General features: G+C 46.0%; 1 pseudogene; it reads right to left on the bottom strand.

Annotated features, from left to right (window-relative positions):
- Positions 1–9,606: 9,606 nt before the first annotated feature.
- On the bottom strand, positions 9,607–17,005 carry LOC131397511 (zinc finger protein interacting with ribonucleoprotein K-like; annotated as a pseudogene).
- Between the last annotated feature and the right edge of the window lie 3,057 nt (positions 17,006–20,062).

Raw genomic sequence — 20,062 nt, 5'->3', positions numbered from 1 at the left:
GTTGGTGGGCACTTAGGTTGCTTCCAAATCTTGGCTACTGTGAATAATGCTGCAATGAACATAGGGGTGCATATATCTTTTCAAATTAGTGTTTTCATGTTCTGTGGATAAATACCCAGAAGTGGAATAGCTGGATCATATGGTATTCCTATTTTTAATCTTTTGAGAAATGTCCATACTTTTTCCATAGTGGCTGCACAAGTTTGCATTCCCACCACCAGTGTATAAGGGTTTCCTTTTCTCCACATCCTCTCCAACACTTATTTCTTGTCTTTTTAATAATATCCACTCTGATGGGTGTGAGGTGATATCTCATTGTACTTTTGATTTGCATTTCCCTAATAACTAGTGATGTTGAACAGCTTTTCATGTGCCTTTTGGCCATGTGTAAATCTTTGGAAAAAATATCACATCATATCCTCTGTCCATTTGTTGATCAGGTTCTTCATGTATTTTGTTGTTGAGTGGTATGAGTTCTTTATATATTTTGGAAATTAACCCCTTTTTGGATATACAATTTGCAAATATTTTCTCCCAGTTGGTGGATTGTTTTTTGGTTTTGTTGATGGTTTCCTTTCCTGTGCAGAAAGTTTTTAGTTTGATGTAGTCCCATTTGTTTATTTTTTCTTTTGTTTCCCTTGCCTGAGGAGACATGGTATTCAAAAAGATACGGCTATGACCGATGTCAACGAGCGTACTGCCTATGTTTTCTTCTTGGAGTTTTATGGTTTTAGGTCTCAGAGTCAAGCCTTTAATCCATTTTGAGTTAGTTTTTCTGGATGGTGTATGATAATGGTCTACTTTCATTCTTTTGCATGTGGTTGTCCAGCTTTCCCCACACCATTTATTGAAGAGACTTTCCTTTCTCCATTGTAAGTTCTTGGCTCCTTTGTCAAAGATTAGCTATCCATAGATGTGTGGTTTTATTTCTGGGCTCTAAATTCTGTTCCATTAATCTGTATTATGTTGTTTTTAATTCTGCTCTGTATATTTGTTAAGTTCTATTGCTTGTACCTATTGCTTGTCAAACCTTTGTAAAAATTGACATGCCTAATATGATGATGCTAACTCAGCACTTTGAGTTGATCTCCAATGCTTACAACCTTGACAAAATATAGACTTTGAATAAGAAGTGCCTGAGAGTTCTCCCTACTACTTTTCCTTGTTATTCAAATGTGGCTCAAGTGGTTTCTAGTCCATGCACTTTCCCTCCAACATGGACACAACACCCAGAAAAGGTCCTTCTTGATACCAATAGATGAAGTCTACTGAATTTGGCAAACCTGACTCTTGATCAGTGATGCTTTTGGAGAAAGATATTGATCAAAAAAGGGGAACTATGAAAATTAATAAAGGAAACCTCAACTAAAATTGGAGTTGGGAAGGCTTGTAGATGGAACTCTCATGGCCTACCACTCCTTGTCAATTACCCCAAACAGAAAGTTGTCAATTACAGACCCCAACAGGAAGAAGATTCAATTACAGACCTCAACGGAAAGAGATGTACCTTGCATCCCCAAATAGGAAGTACAACTGCTTTACTACTCCAGTAGGAGGATGGAAGAGTTTCTTCTTGCCCAGCAACAAGCCCAGCCAATGGAAACACCACAGCTCAGCCAATGAGAAGCTCTCATCACCTGAACTCTTTACTACAATGAACTTTCATTTCCTTGCTGACTGACTTCTTTTGAATAACTTTCAATCTCTTGCTGATGACTTCTTTGACCCACCCTCCTTTCTATAAAAGCCTTCCATTTTGTATAACTCCTCCAAGCATCTCTCTGCTTGCAAAATGAGATGCTGCCTGATTTATGAATCGTTTAATAAAGCCAACTAGATCTTCAAATTTACTTAGTTAAATTTTGTTTTCTAACATGTTTATCCAATTCTTTAATAAATATTTAATGAGCATCTACTAAGTATCAGGCACTATTGTAGGTGCATGAGACAAGTCAGGAACAAGAAAGACAAACTGCCCTTGGGAGTCTTAGACTATTTATGGAAAACAGACAGGAAACATGAAAGAAGAGGTACTAATTTAAAAGTACATTAGATTATAGTAGGCACAATGCAAGAGAAAAGAAGATGAGGATGCCCTCTATGGCCTTAGGATTCAGCTAAGTCTGGGTCACCATGGTTGGGGCAGCATTCAGACATGGGAGTCCAGGAGTTCTTGGTGATGGTTACTGTCTTCTGGCTGCTTCCTGCTGTCTCAGGCTGGTCCCGAGATTGTCCTGGCATGTGTGCAGTAAAGGGGTCAGCAACAGTCCCCACTAGGGTCCAGGGTTCATGCAGGTGCTCAACCCACACGTAGGGAACCCTCTGCAGGTTGAGATGACCAGGAAAAGTTGAGTCTACATCCCAGGTGCAACAGGTGGTAATTGGGGCAAAGCTTAACAGCCTGGAAGCCACTCAGGAGGCAGGTGGTACTGAGGGAAACCCCTCTGCCCACTCTTTGTAAATAGAAGAACTTTATATCCAAAATCATCCAGGCAATATTACAATCCAGAAGCTGCTATTGTCTGAGGGATTCCTTTGGAGAGAAGCACCAAGGAGTTGGCTATGACCAGGTGACTGAGAATCAAGTCAGTGGATCCAAGAATGGATGCAGTCACCAAAGCGAATTTATTAAGATAAAGGAGTGAGAAATTTGCAAGGATCCCAGTGCCAGTCTGAGTGAGGAAATTAATACTCAAATTTAGATTAGTAAAAACCATTATTATTATTATTATTATCATCATCATTATTTTTGCTGAGGAAGATTGGCCCTGAGCTAACATCTGTGCCAATCTTCCTCTATTTTGTATGCAGGTCACCGCCACAGCATGGTTGACAAGTGGTGTAGGTCTGCACCTAGGATTAAAACCTGTGAACCCGGGCTGCCAAAGGGGAGAGTGCTGAATTTAACCGATACGCCATAGGGCCAGCCCCCAAGATTAGTAAAAATCATTACTTTTAAATTTAAAGGGAAAGTTGGAGTTTGATTTTATTGCAATCAGAGGACTCTAGAGAATATAATAGAATATTGAGTACCTCTCATTAGAGCCGGGAAATTTGTTTGCTATCCTAACAATTATTCCAATTTAATATGAATATTAAAAGCAGATTTTTTTCATAAGCACAAAACTATTTTTGCAGCATTTCTGGTAATAACCAAGATTGAAACCCACCCAACATCAATTAATAGGACATGGATGAATAAACCAGGGTGCAACCTCCTAAGAGAGCAGCTGGAAGCCATGGATGGGAGGAGTAAGTTCTTTCAACCATGCAGACCTAAATTGCCAGTAAACATTGGGATGCTATGTGCAATTAGCTTAATTTTTCCAAGAAAGAGAGAATGATTCATATAGTTTATGAATTTCTATATGTTTATAATGAAAAAATAAATAAAAAGTGTATACAAGTGAGCACCTATAGGGTGGGGAGAGGAAAGAAGACAGAGGAGAAAGGACAAAACTACATCATTCAGAATGTATCTTGTTTTGTTTTTGTTTTAGAATTATGTAATTATAGTGCCTGAATGTATATGATAACAAAATAGTTTAAAATATAATCATAGAAATGAAAGCAAAACTAAAGAAATAAATGAGTGTACCAAATTTTAGATTTAACCAAAAAAGAGGCATTATTTCCAATGAAAACGAAAGTCAGCATGACTATGTTCTCCATCAATAAATAAGAGACTATAATAAATATAAAACAGTTCAATAATAATATTTTGAGTAAAATCATGAATATTCAAAATTTTATATTACATATATGTTGTTTCTAAAAACATCTTAAAAGAAATGGCACGTGGGCAGATGTGCAAAAAGGAAAAGGCAAGAACTTCATGGGCTCTTGTTTCTTAGTTTTGACCAAAGTTTTACCGTGTTACCAGGTCATCCAATCCAGATTGCTATCCCCAGTTTTTTTTTAACTAAAAGAGTTTCAATTAAAATATTCTGTGGGGAGTGACAGCAGCATAATGGGGGACTAGTGAGCTCCAAGCCCTCTTTCCCCTGTAGAGATTAAAGAAGAACCAAAACTGTCACCTGAGAATTCTATACCTGGCAGATCTGTTCTTTAAAAAATGAGGGATAGGGGCTGGCCCAGTGGCACAAGCGATTAAGTGTGTGCGCTCCGCTGCGGCAGCCTGGGGTTCGCTGGTTTGGATCCCGGGCGCGCACCCCGCTTGTCAAGCCATACTGCGGCGGTGTCTCATATAAAGTGGAGGAAGATGGGCACGGATGTTAGCCCAGGGCCAGTCTTCCTCAGCCAAAAAAAAAAAAAAAAAGAGGAGGATTGGCAGATGTTAGCTCAGGGCTGATCTTCCTCACAAAAAAAAAAAAAGTGAGGGATAAATAAAGACATTACCAGATAAACAAAAGCTGAGGGGGTTCAGGACTACTAGTCAGGTAGGGATTTGTGTCTATTTTGTACCCTGCTGTAGTCCCAGCATTTAACACATACCTGGCATTTGATGGCCACTCATGACATTTTGGTCATGTTTAAATAAATATTCCAGGTGGAGAGGGTGAGGGCTAAGTGGAGGCAGCAGTGGTGCAGAGAGAAGAAGTACAACAGACCACAGAAGAATTGGGGGAGTAGAAACCTCAAGATGGCTTCAGTGCCCAGCCAAGATGACCCTCTAATAACCTTTACAACTAAACAGAAAGAAAGAGAAAATGATTAGTAGAACAGTAATACAAAGAAATTATACCGATGAAGCAAAATAAAACGAGGATTATAAGGAAAGAAACCGAACTACTGTTAAGAGAAATTAGGAAATAAATTCAAGTTAAAAACAGTTAGACCATCTTAGAGTGAGAATGAACAAGGCTTGTATGAGAGACAAGAGGGGCTTGTAAATCCAAAATTTGCTCTTCTTACTGAACACAGCTAATGCTTAAGAATGGCAGTCACTCAAGATCAAATAAAAGCTCTTAAGCTTCCTCTGATTAAGAAGATTCTGCAGGAGCATAATTGGGGCTTAATTAAGAAAATAACTAAGAAAGGGATATGAAGATGCTTAGCACAGAGTGTTTCTCGTCTGAATATTGGTTAAACCAAACCATTTAAGACCTTCTAAATGGTACACTAAGAACCAAAAAGTATCTGAGATATTTATACTGAGAGAGGTGAGATGTTAATGGAATTAACATGTTAAGTACATACATAACATGCTTCTATATCACAGTAACATTTATATCTGGAGATTTTTCACCTCCCTGACTGTTCTTACCATTTGAAACTTGCAAACATTCAGTCACATTTTTCTTATGTGACTCTTTCAGTTCACTAATTGGGAAAGGTGATCATCTCTTGCACTGATGAAAGAAATTTTGGAGAAATACTCCTACCAACTTCCACTAGCAAATTATGCTTTGAAAAGACAAAAAAAAAAAAATATGTATCTGCCAACAATGACTAAAGGAACATTCAGTAGCTGTGAGTTAAACACATTCTCTTCCTGATCTTCACTTCATGTGTGGTGAGGGCTTTAGAGCAGATGCTGTGGGAGTCAATGAATTTGTCAGAAATGAAAGATGGATTCACACAAGCTATCAGAGAGAACACGGAGAAGAAATCAGGCAGCCCTAAACCAAGTAGACAACAGGGACCTATGTCTCTGGGTCTCTTGAAAACCTTCCCCCTGCCTTTCTGTCAGCATTTACGTCCAACTCAACCAAGCAGAACTGATTTTCAAGGTAGTATTTCTTTCTGATTTCCATAATGTGTTCTAATCTTTCCCATAGTCTGACACTTATCTGGGAATAGTAGTTACTTATCAAATTGTCATTTGTTGCCAGGATGGTGTCTGTCATGGAAGCATCCATGCGTGTACAGAAAATGAACATCTGAGCCCTGAGATAAAGGCTTGTGTATCCATGATCTCCTCTCTTTCCGGGAAGTGATTATCATTTACTTCTAATTGCTGAGATCGCATCTACATGAGGAGTCGAGATGATCTCTGGAAAAAGTTTGTGAAATGTACAAAGCCTTGAATCTATTAATAATGTTATCAATAAAAAGTGGCAGAAATACCAGGGAGAAAGCATCTTTAATTACTGAGATAAATTTCAAGAGCAGGTGAGCAAAGGACTGGGAAGTAAGTTCTGTGAAATAAGGTAACTAAGTAACCAGACTGCATTCTGGGTTCCTGGCTATCCTGAGGGTTTCTCTTCCAAATGTGATGTTTTAAAATCCCCATGGACACTTAAAAATACCAGATTTGAGGGAAATGTAGAGCAAGAGGAGAATTAAGAAAACATTTCCGGTGTAGTAAAGATTAACAGCATAGCAGTAGTGTCACATTTTTTGATCATTTCAATAAACTTTTATTGAGCATATGTGGTGTGTTAGCCTTTTTATCAGGTGTGTATAATGTGTCAGTAAACAAAAGAGGCAACAAACTCTATCTCATGGTGCTTATAATCACATAAGGATATTCATCAGGATAATAAAAATGAATGTAAATGATACAATATCTATTAAGGGGACTGGTGCTTTGAAATAGAAAAGACAAAAGAATGACAATGATGAGAAGTGCAGGAGATTGCAGATAGACTGTGATATTAAGGAGGATTTGTCCATTAGACCTCAACAAAGCCGGGGAAATAAAGAGGGTTGCTTGGGACCCTCCACTGATAAAACAATATTTAAGGAAAGACTTGGAGAATGTGGAGTGAGTCTTGTGTGTATCTTCTGTAGAGCCTGTATTTCAAAGAGAGGAAACAACTAGAACAAATGCCATGGGCCAGTGCAGACCTTTCATGTTGCAGTGAAAGTATGAAAGCTAATGCAACAGAAAGCATCTGAGTGGGAAGAGCATGGTAAAGCTAAAGTTGGATCCCAAAAAGCACTGTGGGCCACTAGAAGAATTTTTCATTTTAGCCAAATTGATAGAGGAGTCATGACAGGGACTGGAACATCATGCTAAGTGCTTGAATAAGAAACGTAGACTGGGGGGGGCGGCCCCATGGCATAGCGGTTAAGTGTGCGCCCTCTGCTGCTGGCGACCCGGTGTTCGGATCCCAGGCACGCACCGATGCACCGCTTGTCGGGCCATGCTGTGGCAGCATTCCATATAAAACATTAAAGAACCAGTAATGTTTCAAACGAAAAAAAATTCATAAAAATTTATTAAAAAAAAAAAAAAGAGAAATGTAGAGGGGCTGGCCCCGTGGAGAAGCGGCTAAGTGCGTGAGCTCCGCTTAGGTAGTCCAGGGTTCACAGGTTTGGATCTTGGGCACACACCGACGCACCGCTTGTGGTGGTGTCCCGTATAACGTAGAGGAAGATCGGCACAGATGTTAGCCCAGGGTCCATCTTCCTCAGCAAAAAGAGGAGGATTGGCAACGGATGTTAGCTCAGGACTAATCTTCCTCACACACACACAAAAAAGATATGTAGAGAAGGCAGGCTTAGTAATGGAAGAAAGATAAGGTTAGAAGCACATGGAAGACTAGCTGGATGACTTAGTGCAGATATCCAGGTGAGAGAAAATGAGCTCTGCAATCACAGTGGTAGCAGTACTGGAAACAACGTCATTAGATTCTTGATATATCCTGAAGTTATGTCTTTCAGTCCCTAAAGGATTTTCAGTGGATTGGATGTAGAGTGTGAGAGAAAGAGAGAAGCTTGAAAAGCTCTGCTGAGTGGGAAAACCAGTTTGGCCACAAATGGAAAATTACCCTCAAAAGAACAGTGAAATCAAAACAGTATCATCAAATCCCAGCAAGCTTATATTGCCTGCTGAGACCTGTGAGTCTGAAGCTATTCCTTCACAGAAAAGTGAAAGTGGCCACAGTTAGGGTGACATCAATCGCATGGAACTGAGCCAAGACTTCCTCTTGAAAACATTCTGGAGGGAAAGAGAAGGGAAAAAGGATTGGCTCTCTCAGGGTGTCCACCTATGCCACTTGAGGATGTGTCTGGGCAACCTCCAAAATCATCTCCTGGACCAGCAGAGGTCCCAGGCCTCAGCAAACAAGGGACAGTGCTAGCACCAGGCACCTTCTCATGGAGATTGTGTTGTTTAGGAAGATACCAGGGAAGGCTGCCTGACTCAGCCTCTTCTCTGAGGGCTGTCTATCACTCATGACTCTGCCAATAGGATGGTGGGGACAATTGGCCCAACCAGGCTGGATCCATCATGTTATTGCCTATGGAATCTGGAATAAGGACCTCAGACTGAGTCCAGAATATGCTGAGAACTGGAATGAGGGTTTGTGTTTAGAAGGACTAATGATCCCTGATGCAGACACAGGAAGACCAGACAAAAGGATGCGAGACCAGAACACAACACACACAGGGGCCATGGGTAGAGGGCCAAAGACCTGAACCAAAGGGTGGAATCACGGAGGAAGCCTCAGCTCTGCCCATAGAGGACAGAGGTGTGGCCTTACCTAGCAAGACCAGGAGCCCACAGTTCCCAGCATCACATTTTGGTACAGGGTCCCCCTGGGCCAGGTCGAAATGTCCACATTTCTCCCAGGTAAAGGTCACAGTCACATCCTGGAAAGTCACCCATGCCTGGAAAGTCAGAGGCAGCAAGCAGGCCTTCCGGTGTTGGATGAGATCAGAACCTATTGCTTGGTCACTGCAAAGGGTATAGAGAGACCTAGGCCCAAACCACTGATGAATTTTGACGGCAGAGTTCTGTGACAGCCTCAAGGGGGAGGCGGATGCTGCCTATGGACATAACGTAATTGTGACTGAGAGAAAAGATTCCCATGTAGAGAGTCCCTCTTGAGTCAAGGCTTCCGCTACAGGGGCTCTGGTTGATTATATTCCCCCTTGTGTCCTTGGGCACTCGCATGCAATGACTCAACCTGTGAGCCTTCAGGTTGTGCCATGTTGTGCACCTGCTCCCTGTTCTGACCCTCATTAGTGCATCAAGCTAGCAGGATGATGAGAAGGGTTGTTCTGTCCAAGACAGGTTATGCATGCCTTGTCACACTTAGTGTATGGAGATCATGTGGTTGTCTATGTGTTGTGGATAATAAACCAAGACACAGCGAGTCACTGGAAGATTTGTGGATGCACTTTTACTAGAGACACATCCCATCTAGCTTGCTGCAGGCTTCTCCTCTACCTATTAATCACACTCAGTTCTGTACCAATTATGGTTCACACTTGGCTCCCATAATCTTACAAGAGACACCAGTCTATGGAATTATGGACATCAGGGTGCATGGCTTTTGGTAGAACCTGGTGAAAAACTTCCCCTCAACAGTGCTGGGCATTATGTGATATCCTCTGCCAACAATGGAATAAACTCCTGATATTCCCAGAAGCACTGGAGCTTGTCATAACAACTGACTCCTCCTCAAGGTGACCTCTGTTCTCATGAAAAAATAAAGGAACCCAGAACGGTCACCAATTAGGACTAAAACATCCTGCATTGGTACCTAGGAGGTCTTGGGCAGCAATGAAAATTGGGCCAAAACTGGAATGAGAACTACTCTCTGCCATTACAGTGTCCCTGCTGAGGCACACATAGTTGGGACCCCCTTTACAAAAGCCGTCCATCCCTTCACACAAACCCAGCCCATTTCCATTTTCCACTCAGCCTGAATAAAACTCCCAGGATTACAGGTAGATTAAACAATAAGGCCTTTATTAGTGCACAAACCAGACCAATAATTTCTATGAAGAAGGTAAGCCTTATCCCCAAGCCTCTACCAAAATCCAGACTGGGTTGTCTTAACCAAAACTGGAGCAAATTCATGCCTTAATCAGTCAGGAAAGGAAATGAATTCCCCCTAAGGGCTCACACTACTTAACATTTCCTCCATGGACTATGAGAGAGCACAGACACGTGTGTTGCCTTAGGTACATCAGGGTGACCCGATGAATGGGTACAGGGTGATAGAGGTGAGATGGCTTCTACCAGAGATCCTGGCAGTAATATAAATCTGGAAGAGCCCCAGGAACTTTAGAATGTGGAATATAGTTCCTGAAAGTTTCACACATGCCTGGAATGTATGCAGAATTTCACCCCTCTGGATGTTTGGAAGAATGAGGTTCAATCAGGCAGATGGCTCTCAGAAAAGCTCTCTATTGTCCTTATAGCAAACTAAGAGACAACACATTCCCTGCACTCTAAGGCTTTTCTCAAGTGTGGACTTTCAGATGTTAAAAAATGTTAGACCTTGAGGTGATCATTTCCCACATTTGCTTTATGGGGCCTGTCCTTGGTGTAACATTTGCGATGGAAAATGAGGCTACAGTGTTTTCTAAAGAATTTCCCACATTTCTTGCCTTCATAAAGCCTTGCTCCAGTGTGAATTCTCTGGTGTTCAACAAAGCTGAAGCTTTGTCAAAAGAATTTCCCACATTAGCCACATTCATGAGGCCTTTCTCCACTGTGAGTTTTCTGATGCTGAACAAGTTTATATCTGTACACAAAGGCTTTCCCACATTCCTCACACTCATAAGGCCATTCTCCATGAATTCTGCAGCGTTCAAGAAGATGGGAGCATTGACTAAAGGATTTTGCACATTTGCCACACTTACGCGGCCTTTCTCCAATGTGAACTCTCTTATGTACCATGAAGGAGGTTCTTTGATTAAAGGATTTAGCACATTTACCACACTCATAAGGCTTTTCTCCTTTTCTCCAGTGTGAGTTCTGCAGTGTGTAGTAAGGTGGGAGATTTGACTAAAGGATTTCCCACATTTGTCACACTTATAAGGCCTTTCTCCAGTGTGAACTCTCTCATGTACCACACAGGTGGCTTTTTTACTAAAGGATTTCCCACATTCACCACATGTATAAGGCCTTACTCCAGTGTGAAGTCTCTGGTGTTGAATGAGGTTAGAACTCTGGCTAAAGGATTTTCCACATTCATTGCACTAGTAAGGCTGCTCGCCAGTGTGGACGGCCTGGTGCTGAACAAGTGAGTACTTGCTGCCAAAAGCTTTCCTACATTTGCTAGATTCATAAAGCCTTTTTCCAGTGCAGACTCTCAGATGGTGACCAAGAGTGTCTTTGGGGCTGGAAGCTTTCTCACATTCTCCTGACATGTAATGACTTTTTCCACTGTAAAAAGTCTCCCCACACTCAGTGAGTTTGTTGGGCTTCTCACCTCTGGGCATGGCCTCAGGCCAGAGAAGGCCCAATGTGGCCGGGAAGTCCTTCTCAACTTCCCCCCAGGTAAAGGACTTCCTTGACATATGGAATCTGCTGCTCTTCACACGTGAGGCCCTGTCCACATCCCTTTTTGAGAGTTTCTCTGCACTGGAATGCTTCTGAAGCTGGTGTAGGTTTGCACATGCACCAACCAAGTACGGTTTCTGCTCAGGAAGATCAGCCAGGTACAAAATGTCTTTCAGAATTGGGACACATTTCTCAGGTGGATGAGTCTTTTGGGTGGATGGACCTGGCTTTGATGTCTTGACTTGGGACAAAGCTTCTACAGAAACGCTTTGCTCAGAAGGTGTCTCTTCATTCTCCATTCCACACCAGCAATCTGAAAGCAAGGAAATGCTAATGAAATGCACGCTGACTAGGCAGGTGTGCATTAATCATTTTTTAAAAACTTTCTGTATTAATGATGTTTTGACATCTAAAAAGTCTTGCTGGCCTGGGAGAGACTGCCCCTCCCAGGACCAGCCAATGTTTAGAGATAGCAAAGGGCTCACACAGGAGCACGCTACTTTTATGCAAACTAGTCAGTCCAGGGCCCATACTCCAAACTGCTTTTTCTCTCTAGCTTGGACACACCAGGAGGCAATATTCCTCAATCCCAATTATCCTGGGGCCAGGGACCAGACAACTAAGGCCACTCCAGATGCCCCACAACCCACTGAAATTATCCGAACTAGCCAATCCCAAGCTGTACAGCCTGCCCTGCTCTCTCTTTTCTGCAGAAACCCCAATAAAGGCTGTGGACTCATGTTTCCTCCTCTGGCCTGCTTTGGCCCCCTGACCACTGGGTACTTCCCCAGGTGGCTCTGCATGGTGTGGCTTTCCCCTTCTCTTGCAACTGTAAGTAATAAATTCTTCTTTCAATGACATTAACCTCTCTGTGTCAGCACTCAGTCATGTCCATAAGTTGAAATCCTGTGGGGACAGTTTCAAAGGAGGGGTAAGCCCCATCACACACACACCAGGAATGAGTCCATAGGATTGTTCTGAAGATGAGGGTAGAGAAAGGGGCTGCTTGGCCGTGCTGGGCCTCCAAAGACTGCAGAATGAGGGAGGCCTCACTGATGAAGGACACAAAGATAAGGTGCAGCACAGGGAAAGGCAGCATCTCCAACTCGCTTCTTTGCAAACAAGCTTGAGCTACTGGCATTTTATGGTGGTCATATAGTTATCTCTGAGCAGCTCCTGAATCCCCAGAATTCACCACACACCTTCAGCAGGACCTTGTCTGCTGGTGACATGTGTGTGCTGTGTAGAAGGTTGGGGGTGTTCAGGCCCAGGGAAATCCAATTGGATCTGAGGAGCTGGTGTTCAAGGACTATGTAAGGATATGTGCACACTTCATGTTACATGTGGGTCAATGGTGGAAAACCTGCAGAGGGGGCAGTGAGAGGAACAGTTGAGCCACAGAGGCCAGAAAGGTGGGGCAGCCAAGGGCTGGACATCACAGAAGAAATAACAAATCAGCAAAGTGTCAACTATGGGGAAGAAAGTGTTGAAATGATTTGTGACCAGTGGCATTTGTACCAAAACACTGGTGGACACATGGAGGTTCCTGGTATGATATGAACACAGCCCTGATGTCATGTCATGTCCCTTGGGTGCCATTCACCAGGGCCAGGCCTCCCCTGAGACCATTTTGCCATGTCCACCCTGTGAGACAACCAGAGCTCTCCCTGCAGCCCCAATTGTGTAACTACATGGGACTTGAAAAAAGCAAGTCCTTAGGGAAAGACAGGGCACGTGAGTGGCCAGCACAGGCCCAGAGCAACTCAGTAGATGAGATGACAGCAAAGAAAAGTAATATCACAAAAAAACCCTGAAGGAGGTTCTGGCAAGAACATCCAATGGCCCATATAAGTATTGATCATGAAGTTGACTGCAATTCCTGAAATAGACAGCCACGAGGAAATGCCAGCTAGAAGAAGAGAGCAGAACTTGAGACCTATGGTGCCTGGATCTGGACATAGACACCTGACAGGCAGAGAGCAAGCCAGGTGAGATGCAGAAGACTGACTCCAAGACTCCTGGCTCCTAGACTCTCCCCTACACCCTCTGGAGCAGCAGGAGTTAGGGCTGCCTGGGGGGTGCACACAGCTCTGACTAATGCACACAGTTCAGTGATGGCGCCCACAGCACACATGCCAAGAAAGTAGGGAAGTTACCAGAGCCACAGTCCAGCTGTGGAAGGGGCAGCATTGCCTCTGGGGGAAAAGAGGACAGATGGAGACCAGGACACTGGGATAGCTGTGAGGGCCTTACCCAGTGAGGCTATAAGTGCAAAGTTCTCCAGTGTCACAGCGTGGTGCAGGCATCTTTGACTCTCATCAAGGAGGCCCCACTCCTCCTGCGAGAAGTAAATGGTCACATCCTCAAAGGTCACACACACCTGCCAAGACAGGGACAGTTCACTCCATGATCAGCTTCTCTCATAGGACTCCAAGTTCCTCCACCCACACATCCACCCCGTGACCCTAGTCCCATCGCCCCACTTCAAAGGAGATACCAAGCACTGGTGCCCCAATGCCCACTCTCTCCTTAAGGCATCATGACCACTGTGACTGCCCACAGCAACAGGCAGGAGGGCAGGGAGAAGACATCTAAATTCTGGCCTGATTGTAGGGCATATCACCTCTTCTAGGCCATTCCCTTGGGTTCCCCAGATCATGCCTCCCAGACCCAGCCAAACATGGGCTCATCCTTTACCCTCATATCCTCAGTTCCAAGGCCCTGGGGCCATTAGTTCACACTCCCTGTCTCACACAGTCTCACTCCCGCTGCCACTACCTTGTCCCTACCCTCCATACATGTTACTTGGAACATGGCATCCAGAGAGTGCTTGGCTAATTCAAACAGGATGCAGGCCTACCCAGACCTCCAATGGTCCCTGCTACCATCAGTAGCTCAGAATCCTGCTCTAAAGGTCTCTCTGCCAGACTCTGTTCCTTGCTTCAACCTCAGCCACCCAGAACCACCTGCAGATCTGATACCCATAGCTCTCTTCCACACGTGCTGCACTTTATGTCCTCTCACTAGTCACAGCCTTTTTCTCTTCATTTAACCCTCATTCCAAGGCCAGTCCCAGTGGCCCTCCTCCCCAGGCCCAGTGACTCTCCTAGATGGACACTTATGCCTCTAAACTTATGCACCCATTGGATTAAAACTCCTCAAACACACCAAGGGTGACAATAAAATTCTGGTGAGTCAAAGCGTGGTGAATAAGCACTAGTCCTGGCCTCATTGTCATCTTGCATCAATTACTCCTATGCCTTCACAGCAGTCTCATGTCCATTCATCACTTAGAAGCCTTGGCCACCTGCCATATCACCCATTCTCTCACACCCTTAACATGGCCACTTTGCTCCCACACCTGTTTGTGATGCCCACCATGAGCAGCCGGGTGCCCAAGTGTGAGACCCAGTCACGGCCCCAGCCTCCCCTACCTGGGCTACTAATACCATTACTATCAAGATGAGGATTCTCCCTTCCAATTATGAACCACAGCTAGACCCCAGAGAAGAACTGGCCACTACCTTATGGATATCTCCATCTTGAAACCTTCCCCTGAGTTTCAGACCTGTGAGGCCATCTACCCATTTGATGACTCCACTAATTGTCTTTGAAACATCTCAGACTCTTTTCTGGATGTCTTTTAAGGACACCCAAACAAAACTCCTGATACCCCCAATGATAATTACTCTGCTACCAACTTTACCATCCTAGTTAATGGAGCGTCTATCCTTTCAGGTGCTAAACCTTGCAGTCACCCCTGATTTCTACGTTTCTGTTTCACTCTTAAAATCTGAAAATCCAGGCAGCCCTACTTTAAAAAGCAATCCAGAATTCAAACATTTTTCCATTTCTACGCCCTCCACAATGGTCCAACCATAATCAACACCCACCTGAACTATTGCAGTAACCTACTCCCCAGACTTCCTACTGTCTCCCTACACAGGAAGCTTGACGACACCCGGGTCAGATCACTGCTCTCCACTACTCCAAACCCTCCCATCATTCCCATCATCTCCACAATAGACACCACACATCTCAGGGAGCCATTCCAGGTAAAAATCCTACACCCCAGTTCTCAGTTTCCATGACAAAAAAAGGAACTATGTGGTTCCCCAAATGAGCTCAGCATTACCTCCAAGAATTTCCACATTGTGGTACCTCTGCCTGGGTCAACCTTCCACCCACCACTGCATTGGTTGCCAACAAGAGGGATCACTTCACATAACCGCTAGCATGGACTTATGAACCTGGGCTGGGGGCTTGTTCAGGGTCCCCAGGCTCAAGGCCTGGAAGAGGGACAGAAGAGCCCCAGAAAACAAGCCCAGAGATAAAGGGTGGGGCCATCATCAGCAGGGCCTGAAACACTCTCCACTCACCTGTGTGGACTCCACCAGTTCTTCTGTAGCTATGGGAATGTGTGTGAAGACAGAGGTTGTGAGAGGCAGTTGACTATGGCAGGGCACCATGGGCTCAGGCCTACTTTACCCCTGCCCAGGCAAGGAGCCAGGTGACTTTGAGATGACTGGATTATCACTGGGCCTCACTCTTCAGTGCTGTTGATGGAAATAATGAGTCTAGGTAAAGGTTAAATGAAGCAGTTTATTTGATAATGCAAGCAAGGAACTTGAGTCTCTGGAAACAGCCCAAGAGTATTCTCAGGAACTGCTTCGAGGTCTACAGGTTTCAGTGTAGTTTATACACTTTTTAACAAAGCAGTGTACATGCAGGAGAGGGCTTACACACCTAATAGTCAGATACTTCAAAGATAACAAGAGCTTTTGGGTTATACGTCAAACAAAGCTTGTAATGTGGGTTATTATCTATGTGTTGAGGGAGGCAAAGACCATGGTGGTTATTTTTTCCCTCAACCTCTAAGAAATGCAGCTGGGCAACGTGAGAGCAAGGTACTTTTTATCTCTTCCTGTTGCTGATTCATCCTGCTGGCCTCTTCAGTCATGACACGAGGGGTTGCACAGTCATTTAGACACAGGCTTATGAGGCCTGCATGGCTGCTTCACAGGACAGCATGGATTTTTATTGTACTGACTTTAAGCCTAAGCAGCTTGCTTGTTAGATTCGCCTGTTAGACCAGGAAGAGGGGTCCCGGTTTCGTTCACATAACTCTTACCAGACGTGTGACTTTTCACAAGGACTCAAACTTCCTGCGCATCAGTGTTTAGCCCCTTGCCAGTCTGTTCTAACTCTGAGCAGTTTTTGGAAAACTTTGAAAAACTTAACTCAGATTCTGTGCCTCTTCTATTCCCAATCCTCCATGGGGTCCTGAGAATCAAGGTAAAACTCCTCACCTTGGCGTTCCAGGTGTGAATGGTCCTGGATCAATCGCCCCTCCAAGACTTTACACAGAGCAGTCCCTCTGCCTGTAACACTCCCACACCTCATCACAACGGCTTTCAGGTACGGGGACCCCACCCACAGGCTCCCCACTGTTCTGGATACAAGGATCTGGACAGTAGTGACGTGATCAGGCGCCCCGCACTCGGGGCTTTAGGACGTGAGTGGGGTAAGATTGGGTGAGGATTCAGACGACGCAGCTTTTACTTGAGCCAGGCCCCTCAACGCAGCCGCCGCCATCGGAGTTGTGGGTGGACGAGGTCGTAAGCGGCGGGCGACAAGGATGGGGACCCGGGCACAGCCATCATCCACCGCCACTGACCTACAAACAAGTCGCTGTGCAGTAGGGACAACCTCTGCACTCGAGTCTTCCCGCTTTTGTCACCTTGGGCGCGACCCGGCACTCCTGAAGCTGTGATGACATGAACAGACCCAAGAGCAGCCAAAATAACCGCCGCCTGAGCGACGACGGAAGTCCCGCCTCGAGCCTACGGTCCAAACGTCACTCGGGAGCGTTCATTGGCTTTCCCCTCTGCCGAAGGCATTCTGGGTAGTTCCCACAGTACCTTAGGCCTCAGCGAAGAGCGCTCTACACCAGAGTCGTAGGGAGCAAAGGTCACACCGAACAAAGGTCAAATTGCCCCTTGAGGGACACTGGGAAGTGGCGCCACCATCTTGAGAGAGCACAGGGTGTTTGCTCCTTCATAAATGGGCCGAAGGCCGATTTCTGGATGTCTTGTCTGCAGATGATCACCCAAGTATTTAGAAACATCATTTCAGTCTCCATGATGCTCAGATGCTCCCAGAAGCTGAAGATATTATTTCACCTGCTCCCAAAGCACATCATTCTACAGTCACTCAGTGGTAACATGCCTCCACAATAGGTGGAAGCAAATAAATGTTATCTGATTGCTCCTCGCTGCCCGTTGCCTGAAGCGTTTGCCAGTCCCGGGGCTTCAGAGGGTTGGGTCAGGACAGGAGAGAACAGACTCCAGGTCGGGTTCCACCCCGGTGCCCCACAGACCAGAAGGCCGCAGCGAGGGCTGCATTGTCCTGGCCTCTTCCCGACCTCCGGCAGATCCTGAGATCCTCCCGGGAGGGGTAAAGGAGAGGGGCTGACGAGGGTCCCTCCTGGAGTCCAGAGTTCGCAAGGGGGCTCGACTCCCACATGGGGACCCCTCCGCCGGCACCGACGCCTGGGGTTTTGGCGAACAACGTGGGAGGTCGTCGTGGGGCGCGCACCAGCTCGTGAGTTGGGCCCTGGAGGCCGAAGCCTTCGGCAAAATGTTCTGAGTCCGCTCAAGAGTCTGGGAGCCGCGCCCGCCGCTCTCCGACCCCCGGCCCGAGAACGCGCTCGAGAAATGAGAGTCCGGGTCTCAGCCATTAGCTGGGCCTGGAGTCCCGGCGGGTTGTGAGCGCCTCCTAGGGTCGAGTGGAAAGGTCGGGATATGGCTTCGGAGGCGAAAAGCTGAGACTCTGCCCCGAGCGCGTCAAGTGAGGACTCGGCCTCCGGAGGGCAGTGCGGACTCCTCGCTGGCGGCCCGGGTCTGCGCCCCACCTCCGGGCGGGGGTGAGGACCTTCGCCCCGGGACGGCGGCGGGGACTTGGCGCCGGGAGCCCAGAGGCCCGGGGGAGCCCTGTCTGGAGGAGCCTGAGACACAGGAACCTCCGAGGGGTTGGAGGCCCCTCCGCGTGCCCGCAGCTCCCGCGCTCTTACCGGGAAGGCGCCAGGGCAGCTCGCGGCCCGCCACTCTCCCAGACCCGTGGGCGCCGCGTGTGAAAGTCGGGATTCGGGCCACTGAGTGAAAAGGGGCAGCTCGGACTCTGGGGCCAGGGATGGAGGCTCAGCCCCGACGGGAGTGCCCTTAAGGGCCTCCGCGGAGGTGCCTGCACCCTTTGGAGTCTCCTCCGGCCCCGCGCTCCCCTGCTCCCCACATGAACCAGCGTCAGCCCTGGGCACCGTGGGGTCTGGACTTCCAGCTCGTCCCTCCTGCCACCCACACTGTGACCAGCCAGCGCTGTTCCCTGTCACATGCGTCCTCAGATCACATATGGCTCCACTGCCTTGGAGCTGAAGCCGGGTATCTGAGAGGTACTGTAGATATTAAACCAATTTGCTGTTTTTCCTGTTTAACTTGTGAGGTGTCTCAGAGGTCTAGAGGATTTGTGAGCTTGTTTTGCAGGAGAAAGAGAATGCCTTTGAGAAGGTTGTGATCACCGAATGGCCGATCACCAGATAGCCGGCCCTCAGCAGCTGTTGAAGCCCAGAAGTCAGGTTGCCCAGAGGCTTATCAGGAGTGACCCCTTTGTTTCCCTGAAGCCCCTCCTGCCAAGCCCCTTAGCTCTATAAAACCCCCTGCTTTCTGTTCTAGGGGAGGTGGATTTGAGCGAATCCAGCCTCCCACCTACTCGTTTTGGCCGATTCCAATAACTCTCTCTCATCTCCAAGCACCGATATCTCGGTGTTTGGCTTGCTGGGCATCAGGCACACAAACGAGATTAAGAGGTTGGGTATCAGAGCAAGTCTGTTCTCAGAGAAAAAAATAACCACAGTCCCTCAGGAGAATGGGAGCATGGAGAGCCCTGCGCTTTATTCAAATTAAAAGATTATCTGATACAAAAAATAAATATTAGGGCACCTTATTACTACTAAGGTGAGGCCTTTCTGGGGTCTCCACTGACCACCCAGGGTGTTCAGGGAGGTATCTCCCCTCTGGCGGATCAGGAGTCTAATATTATCCGTACTGTGCAGCCTATGCAACCTCCTGCCACTTTTCCGCCCCAGCAGGATTTCTCTGTCCATCCTTGTGAAGTCTCACCTTGCACATGCACAGCTTAGTTACTCCCTGGTTACCCCATGCAGATTGTGAAGTCTCACCTTGCACATGCACAGCTTAGTTACTCCCTGGTTACCCCATGCAGATTTCTGAGATTTCAGTGCCCATATCCCACTTTCTGTTAGGCCCACACAGGAATTCCAGCCTCCTCCTCAGCTCTGAGCTCTGAATACATGAAATCCCCAGAGTACAGCATGAAACTTTCAACTTGCTTAAAGGTCAGAAGAAGTAGGAACCCCTTCTAGAAAAAGACTTACTTGATAGGAAAATTATTTTGTGAATCGAATAAGGGGAGAGGAAAATCCCAAAGTGACAGGCTCAAGCCATATTATACACTACCTCTATTTCTCATATGAGGTGTCAATTTCCTGTTGAAGAACTATTTTGCTATGTGCAGTTTACTCACTGGAAGAAAGATGGGTTTCCCTGACTTCCTTTGGGAATGGAGGAGAGACTGTGGAGGAAGGAATTTGACATGTGGACTGCAAGCCCAACTGGAATGGGCAGTGGGGAAGAGGAGCCAGGAAGCCTCAGGAAGTGGAATAGATAGAGCTTTAAAGAGGTGGTGGAGGCAAAGAATTTCTTTTCAATGAAGTAGGTATCAGTCCATGTTTGTACATTGATGGGAGCTCAGAAGAGAGGGGAAAATACATGAGGAAAAGGATCATGGAAAACAGGAGGAAAAAATTACTTGAGATGTCGACATTATTGGTCACTAGGG

This window comes from Diceros bicornis, chromosome 34 (assembly GCF_020826845.1).
Source record: "Diceros bicornis minor isolate mBicDic1 chromosome 34, mDicBic1.mat.cur, whole genome shotgun sequence".
Classification (NCBI taxonomy): domain Eukaryota; kingdom Metazoa; phylum Chordata; class Mammalia; order Perissodactyla; family Rhinocerotidae; genus Diceros; species Diceros bicornis.
This window is presented reverse-complemented; position numbering and strand designations above follow the sequence as displayed.